Source organism: Bison bison, unplaced genomic scaffold (genome assembly GCF_000754665.1).
Source record: "Bison bison bison isolate TAMUID 2011002044 unplaced genomic scaffold, Bison_UMD1.0 scf7180017864388, whole genome shotgun sequence".
Classification (NCBI taxonomy): domain Eukaryota; kingdom Metazoa; phylum Chordata; class Mammalia; order Artiodactyla; family Bovidae; genus Bison; species Bison bison.
Genome location: NW_011494960.1, coordinates 4,156,446 through 4,165,493, shown reverse-complemented (window position 1 = coordinate 4,165,493; position 9,048 = coordinate 4,156,446). Strand labels below are relative to the sequence as shown.

Below are 9,048 nucleotides of genomic sequence, written 5' to 3'. Positions count from 1 at the left end.
GTGGCTTTATTCTTACACTATTATCACACTCTCGATCATTGCAGCTTTATGGTAAATCTTGAAATCAGATAGTGTAGTAATTGCAGCTTTGGTCTTTTTTCATTATTTCTTGGTAATTCTAGATCTTTTCAATTTCAATTTAAATTTTAGCATCAGTTTTTCTTTTTCTTTTTTTAAATTGAAGGATAATTGCTTTACAGTATTACATTGGTTTCTACTAAACATCAACAAAATTTTTCAATTTCTTAAAAAAATTCTACTGGAGTTTTGATATGAATTGTATTAAATCTATGTATCAATTTGGGATAATGTGCATCTTAAAAATATTGAGCTTTCTATGGGTTAACGCATGAACATTATATATCTTTCCATCAATTCAGGTGGTTTTTTTTTTTTATTATCTAATATCCTTTATTATCATCCCAGAAATTTTCTATAAATACAAACGTCTTATTGAAGTGAAGGTCTGTCAATAGTGACTCAATACTGATTTACTGAATGAGGACGACCTTGAAGTTAAGCTTCACTTGTTGCTTTTCCATCTCAGAAACTTAGGACATTGATTAAGCCCCACTGGTGATTAACTTAGTGACTAATTAAAAGGAGGCTGGCAGGGGTTAGCACATAAGGCTATGGGCATCCTAAAGCCTTTAACTGGGCCAACGTTAAGACCTAATTACCTCTACAAACTCTACCCCACAGCCTAGATCTGGAAAAATCAGGTGGGAAGACAGAAAAAAAAAAGGGGGGGTGTGGGAGATGAGCACTCATAACACACCGCATGCCATTCCTTCTGCAGCTATTCCTAGCCAGCACGTGGGAAAAACTATTTGTCAGCTCGTTTCACTTTTCCTTGATCGTCAACTTTCTTAATGGCTGCTTGGATAGCCTCTTGGTCGCCCAGGAACTGGTGAGGCCCAACAGTATGCAGGTTCTCGTCCAGTTCCAGGAGAATGGGGACCCCAGTAGGAAGAGTAATGTTGATAATTTCTTCATCCGAGATACCTTCCAGATATTTCAGGAGTGCCCGGCAGCTATTTCCATGAGCAGATATCAGAACGGTTTTACCACGCAATACTTCAGGAGCAATCCTCTCATTCTAATAGGGAAGGAGTCTCTCCAGAACATCCTTTAAGCTCTCGGATCGTGGCAGCTGATCCAAAGGCACATCACACGCTTTATATTTCCGGTCGTTGTAGATTTCATGGTAGTAAGGATGGGACTCCTCGATGGGAGGAGGGGTCACATTGTAGCTCCTTCTCCACAGCCTCACCTGCTCCTCGCCATGATTCAATGCCATCTGCTCCCTGTTGAGACTGATCAAGGCTCCGTCGTGACGCTCGTTGAGATGCCAGGAGCTCTCCACAGGAACCCACTCCTGCCCCAGCTCTTCCAGGATCAGCCAGGCTGTGTGGATAGACCGGTTCAGGATGGATGTGAACACGAGATCAAACTCAAAGTTTAGTGCTTTGAGTTGCTTCCCACAGTTCCGCGCTTCCTGCAGTCCATCACTGTTGAGTTTCTGATCCACCCAGCTACAAAAGCGGTTCTCTTTATTCCAGGCACCCTCTCCATGTCTTAACATAATCAGTTTGTACTTGGACATATTGATGGCTGAGCTTCTCTAGGGCCAGTGTTCAGTGACAACAATATATCTGCAAAAAGGCCACCAGTAGCAGCCGCTCCTCGGAAAACCGAACAGCCAGCGTCTCCCAGGGCTCATCCAATTCAGGTTTTAAAAAATATCTCTCAGCATTATTTTGTAGCTCTTAGTGTGGAGGTGTTGGACACCTTTCATTGGATATACTCTTTGATGTTAGATTTTAAAAACCTATTTAAAATGTAGTACCATTTAACTTTCACTTTTAATTGTTTCTGTTTGTTAGAATTGCAATTAACTTTTATATATTGACCATTCTTCTTGAGATCTTGCTAGATCCACTTACTTGTTCTGTTTTTTTTTTTTTTTCTTTCATGTCTTCTGTAAGGTTTTCTTCATTTACAATGATGTTATCTGTTAATGTGGAGAAGGCAATGGCACCCCACTCCAGTACTCTGCCTGGAAAATCCCATAGATGGAGGAGCCTGGTGGGCTGCAGTTCATGGGATTGCTAAGAGTTGGACACGACTGAGTGACTTCCCTTTCACTTTTCACTTTCATGCATTGGAGAAGGAAATGGCAACCCACTCCAGTGCTCTTGCCTGGAGAATCCCAGGAATGGGGGAGCCTGGTGGGCTGCCGTCTATGGGGTCACACAGAATTGGACACTGAAGTGACTTAGCAGCAGCAGCAGCAGCAGCAGCATCTGTTAATGATGGCAGTTTGCTTCATTCTGTCTAATCTTTTGTCATTGATTTCTTTTCTTGCCATATTGCACAGTTTAGCACTTCTAGTACAATGCTGAATAGAAGTGATGCAGAACATTTTTGTCCCCATCTTTGAGAGAAAGCATTCAGTGCTTTACCATCAAATATGATGTTACCTGTAGGATTTTTTGGAGGTACATGCCCTGTATCAAAATGAGGAGATTGCAATCTATTTCTAGGTTGTGGAGAGGCTTTTTTTTTGAGGTATATAGTTGACATATAACATTATCTTGGTTTTGTTTGTACAGCATAATTGTCAGTAATGTCGGGAGCTGTGTTAGGCATTCCTGACACATAATGATTTGATATTTGTATGTAATGAGAAATGATCACAACAAATATAGTTAACATCTGCCACCAAACACAGTTACCTTTTCTACCCTTGTGGTTAGAACTTTTAAATCTACTTTTTAAGAGTTCTTCCCCTCTATTATAATGAAAGGTTGTTGTATTTTGGTCAGGTGCTTTTCTTGCATTTATTGAGATGATCTGATGCTAACTCTATCTTTAGTCAGCTTTGAGAGTACCCGTTCCTATAGCAGGAACTGTGAGGTGGCAAAAATTTATAAACATCTCTTATACAAATGGCAGAGAAAAACCAACTCTTCTTTGTGAATTTTCTGTATTAAAGTTATAACTGGGGACACCACAAAATTATTCTTTGTGCCAGTTATTGTCCTTTAAACAGGAAATTTCAGACATATATCTCATGTACTAGAAATTACCATGTTTCTAAAATCTTACCATTGACTGTGTCTTGGAGAAATAGAAGAAAAAGATAAGAATGGGAATCATGCTTGGTATGGGAGGTATAAGATTAACAGATGAGTACAAAAACACTTTTCTTTTTATTTGGCTCAATCTTGCCTTCTAGAAAAATGATCTTAATATGGAACAGTGTGGAACAAACAGAAAGTGAAAGTCCAATTTAGTTATGAAATGGAAAGAGTTTCAGAGTGCTTTAAGCAAGTTCTAGCCCCGAAGCTCAGATAATCTCATCTGGAGAAAGAGAATAAACTTAGTTTTGATCATTCAACCTCTGTCTTATAATCTTAGGGAAATCATGGAGAATGAGGGAGGTGATGAAAGGGTAGATATATACACTTTATAATTATTTTTTTTAAAGGGGAAATTCTGAGTTTCAGAAAGCATAACTTAGTGATCTTAAAGGCTCTTCCAGAAAAATTTCTAGATTTCTTTCTTAATTAAACACATGGGAACATTAGAAGAGAAATTGTTGACTCCCCTGGAGCTGGTTCAAGAATCCACTGAGGGACTTCCCTGGTGGTCCAGTGGTTAGGAATCTGCCTTTGCAGTACCGGAGAGCCCACAGCAACTACTGAGCCCATGCGTCACAAACTAGAGTCCACATGTGGTGATGAAGATCCTGCATGCTGTCACTAAGATCCAAAGCAGCCAAATAAATGAGTAAATGTTAAAGACAAGGAATCTATTCAGATGTCACCTTTCTCTGATGGCTTTGTGGACCCTGAAAGGTAGAATCTGTTCAGTTTGGTCTGCGTGCTCCTACATTAATTATCCTTGGCTCTGGCCCTGAACACATATGTTCTCACATGTCTGTCTCCTTCACTAAACTACCTCTTTAAAGGCCAGAACCAAGTTTATTCTCAGTTGTATCCCTGAGTTTAGCACAGTGCCTTGAACTGTGAAGGCACATACTAAATGTGTGATAAATGAAATGATAGGACTTGCCAAACTCATATTTTTGAAAGAATCTTATGTACCAGTCAAGCTCTTTTACTTGCAGTAATCAACAGACAACTCAAGTGGCTTAAGTAAAAAGGAGAAATTTAATTGACTCATGTAACCAATGTTAGGGATAGAAGTGACTTGAATCCTTGTGGATTAAGGTACTCTAATGATGTCATCATGACAATCTCACTTTCTCTTCAGTTTTTAGCTCTACTGTTTGGAGCTGGTTATATGCAGGCAGGCTGTTCTTTTGGGGAGCTAGGTTGCCCCTAGGAGAAGGAAATGGCAACCCACTCCAGTACTTCTTGCCTTGAAAATCCCATGGACCGAGGAGCTTGGTGCAGGCTACTATCCATGGGGTCACAAAGAGTTGGGCATGACTGAGCGACTTCACTTCACTTCAGGTTGCCCCTAGGATCCCAGGTTTTTATCATATTCTCTCCAGAATGTCAGTGGAAAGATGCCTTTTTTTGTCATTAAGTAAAAAAAACAAAACTTTAGAACCATCCTTTTGATTGTCATCAGTCTTACACCCATCCCTGATCCAAATACTATACTCAGAAAGGTGGATGATGCTGATTGGCCAGCCTGGCCAGCCACATATCCACCCATAGAGTTGAGGGGTGGAGTCAAGACCTGGACCCAATAGACTGAAAGTGATTGAGTGGTGGTTCTTCAAAGGAAAACCATAGTGTAGTTACAGGAAGAAGGGAAAATGCATAATGAACAGGGAAAAACCCTCAAGTACTTCTGGATTTTCAACCAGTTCATCCATTGTTATCTCATACACATGTATACTTTGATTTCAGTGGGGACTTAAGCACAGTCTCTCAAGCTACTCTTTGGGCATGATGGTTGAATGTGAGCTTGTTGATAATCTGTCATTGCTGTTCAGTTGTTCAATCGTGTCCAACTTTTTATGACCCCATGAAATGCAGCACACCAGGCTTCCCTGTCCTTCAGTGTCTCCCGGAATTTGCTCAAACTCATGTCCATTGAGTCAATGATGCCATCCAACCATCTCATCCTCTGGCACCCCCACCCCCCCTTCTCCTCTTGCCCTCAGTCTTTCCCAGCATTGGGGTCTTTTCCAATGAGTCAGCTCTTCACATCAGGTGGCCAATGTATTGGAGCTTCAGCATCAGTCCTTCCAATGAATATTCAGGACTGATTCCCTTTAGGATTGACTGGTTTGATCTCCTTGAAGTCCTAGGGACTCTCAAGAGTCTTCTCCAGCACCACAGTTCAAAAGCATCAATTCTTCAGCACTCAGCCTTCTTAATGGTCCATTTCTCATGTCCATACATGACTACTGGAAAACCATATCTTTGACTATATGACTTATCAGCAAAGCGTTGTCTCTTCTTTTTAACACACTGTCTAGGTTTGTCATAGTTTTCCTTCCAAGGAGCAAGCATCTTTTAATTTCATGGCTGCAGTCACCATCAGAAGTGATTCTGGAGCCAAGAAAATAAAATAGGTGGATTTATAGTTAGTTGAACAAACATATCCTAAATCTGTTGATTCATGGATTGATATTGACCTGAATGGTGGTCCTCAGGGCCATGCTGTCTGATTTTGTACATAATCCTCTCTGGGCTGGCATTTTTCATCAGCAACCTGGATGAAGACAACATAGGTGTACTTATCAGACCTTTGGGTCAACAGCTCCTGGAATTTTGGGTTTCACAATCTGGTAAAGTTATAGAAAACATTTAGGAAATGATGCAGAGTCTTCAATTTTTTATTTTTGCCAAGTAAGGCTGCAAATATGTTAAGTATCATCTATTCATTTCACCAATATTTATGGAGAAAAGATATTTTAATATCAAAAAAGGGAGGACGTGATCATATCAAAAAAGAAAGGCCTCCCCCCAAAGGATAATTGACTGCCTTTAGGTGACATTAAAAGAGAATAACAGAATGGATATAACACAAATGTCTGCAACATAAAAATTCAGTTTTCAAAATTATAGTGAGTCTAATTTCTATAATTTTCTCCCTATAGATTTGCCATTTTAGAGATTTATATTTGACAGTACATTGCAGTATAGAGCTTTAATGTCAGCCTATGGACTTGATTGTTTTTAGACTTTGTGAAAAGTTCAGAATCACACAGCTCTGCTGGCAAAAATAAAAGAATGTCACTCAATGCTATTTCACTCAATTCAGTTATTTTACATTATATCAAGTGAGGATAGGACAGAACCCCTTCCCCACAGTCCATGTCTCTGGCATTTCTTCTCTTACTTCCCCTCACAGGACAGAGAAGAACCTCTGTGGTTTCTGGCAGTGAGGTGTGCAGGCAGTCATGAGGGGTGCCATGACCTGAAGGGCTGCCCTCATCTGTTGCTCTCAGACAAAGACCCTGGGTACCTTTGCCAGGGTCTGAGTGAGGCAAGCAGGAAAGAAGCTGAGAGTGAAGCTGCAAACCAGCCGAAACCAAACCCTCCTTCCAACCAACCCCCAACCAACCCAAAGTCTGCCCAGTTCCCCTATGCCACAGCTGTTGCTGGAGGTGTTGAAGAGCTGGGAGGAATAACTCCTTCCCTGAATGTCAAATCAAGGTCCTCATATACCCATAAGCAAGAGCCAGGAACTGAAACGGACAGGATGAAATTTCATAGGAATTGAGTATAAATTAGTTCCCAATGGCTCAGCTGCCCAAGACTACCTTGAGAGCAGTTTATGAGAAAAAGACCTGGTTATTTTAATGGTTCAATATGAACCAGAAGAACCTATGCCGTCATCCTTAGGCCATCTTAATAGGGATGTAATGTCCAGATCACTCCAAGGACTTCATCTGAACCTAATTAGTTCCCAAAGGCCCCACCTCCAAACACCATCACATTGGGGGTTAGGACTTCAGCATGGAATTTGTGTATGTGGGGGGGGGGCACACAATTTAGTCCATAACACATACCTATCTCTTTCCTTCCCAAACGATCTCTCATTCTGATTTCCCCTCATACCATTGCTAATCACACTTTTCTCTAGTCCACACTCCAAGCTGTGGCCAGCATTGTCCTCCAATAGGACCTGTCACACATTGCTGTGTTCTGAATGTGTCCTGAAGAATCCAAACTCCTTCGCATAACATTGGAGACCTGTCACCTCATCTTTATGTTCTTGTTTCCCACCACATCACATTCCTGATTCTAAGACCTGTCCATCACACGTCTGATCCTTGAGTATGTGTTGTACTTTGATGATGTCACGCTGTGCTCTCTCATCATCCAGAGATGTCTCCATTTCTGCCTCTTTAACTTCCTTCACATGTATCACATTTTTTTTCTTGACCCATCCTGGATGACTTCAGAATTGAATGAGTTCTTTCTCCTGGTGGTATTTTAGTTGCTCAGTCATGTCCAACTCTTGCGACCCCATGGACTGCAGCTTGCTAGGCGCCTCTGTCCATGGATTTTCCAGGCAAGAATACTTGAGTAGGTAGCTATTCCCTTCTCCAAGGGATCTTCCTGACCCAGGGATCGAACCAGGTCTCCTGCACTGCAGGCAGACTCTTTATCAACAGAGCTACCAGGGAATACATGGAGGGTATGGCATATTTCTCCTGGAGGGTATGGAATATTAAAATCATCTTCAGTCTACATTTTATTTTGCCTTATTTTGCAGCTTGATCATCTCTCTGTTTCCTCAGTTAGGGTGTAAGCTTCCTGAGGGCAAGGACTCTGGTTGTTCAAGTTCTGTTTTCCTCCAGGGGTTTGCATACCAGGATCTTCAATGCTCCAACCACTTGACAAGTTCAAGAGGTTTTAGATTTATTCTGTGGAGGAGGAAAGAGCACACGTAGGACCAACTAGTAGAAAGTTTTAAATTTTGATTTAATCTACAGAGAGACATTCTGCAGTAGAGCTGATGAATAAAGGAATGGGTTTGTTAGGAGGTGGTGAGTATCTGTCCCTGCAAGTATCCACATAAAAGCCAGGAAGACCATCTGTCAGAGATATTAGAGAGAGATATTGGGTTAGAGGTCCTCTCAGGCAGAGTTTCTCAATCTTGGCACTGTTGACATTTGGGGCCAGACCATTCTTTGCTGTTGGGGCTGTGCTGTGTCTCGTAGGGTATTTAGCAGCATCCTTTTCCTCTACTCAGTAGGCGCCAGTGGTATCCTTATGCCCAGTTGTGATGACCAAAAATGTCTCCAGTTCAGTTCAGTTCAGTTGCTCAGTCGTGCCCGACTCTTTGCGACCCCATGAATCGCAGCACGCCAGGCCTCCCTGTCCATCACCAACTCCCGGAGTTCACCCACACTCACGTCCATTGAGTCAGTGATGCCATCCAGCCATCTCATCCTCTGTCATCCCCTGCTCCTCCTGCCCCCAATCCCTCCCAGCATCAGAGTCTTTTCCAATGAGTTAACTCTTCACATAAGGTGGCCAAACTACGGAGTTTCAGCTTTAGCATCGTTCCTTCCAAAGAAATCCCAAGGCTGATCTCCTTTAGAATGGACTGGTTGGATCTCCTTGCAGTCCAAGGGACTCTCAAGAGTCTTCTCCAACACCACAGTTCAAAAGCATCCATTCTTCAGCGCTCAGTCTTCTTCACAGTCCAACTCTCACATCCGTACATGACCACAGGAAAAACCATAGCCTTGACTAGACAAACCTTTGTTGGCAAAATAATGTCTCTGCTTTTGAATATGCTATCTAGGTTGGTCATAACTTTCCTTCCAAGGAGTAAGTGTCTTTTAATTTCATGGCTGCAGTCACCATCTGCAGTGATTTTAGAGCCCAGAAAAATAAAGTCTGACACTGTTTCCACTGTTTCCCCATCTATTTCCCATGAAGTGATGGGACCGGATGCCATGATCTTTGTTTTCTGAATGTTGAGCTTTAAACCAACTTTTTCATTCTCCACTTTCACTTTCATCAAGAGGCTTTTTAGTTTCTCTTCACTTTCTGCCATAAGGGTGGTGTCATCTGCATATCTGAGGTTATTGATATTTTT

General features: G+C 41.7%; 1 protein-coding gene and 1 pseudogene across 1 annotated transcript in view; one reads left to right on the top strand and one right to left on the bottom strand.

The window, feature by feature from the left end:
• NELL1 (NEL-like 1 (chicken)) overlaps nt 1-9,048 on the top strand; it is a 1,067,650-nt gene that overhangs the window by 64,333 nt on the left and 994,269 nt on the right. The gene's annotated exons all lie outside the window — the stretch shown is intronic.
• On the bottom strand, nt 827-1,718 carry LOC105001971 (annotated as a pseudogene).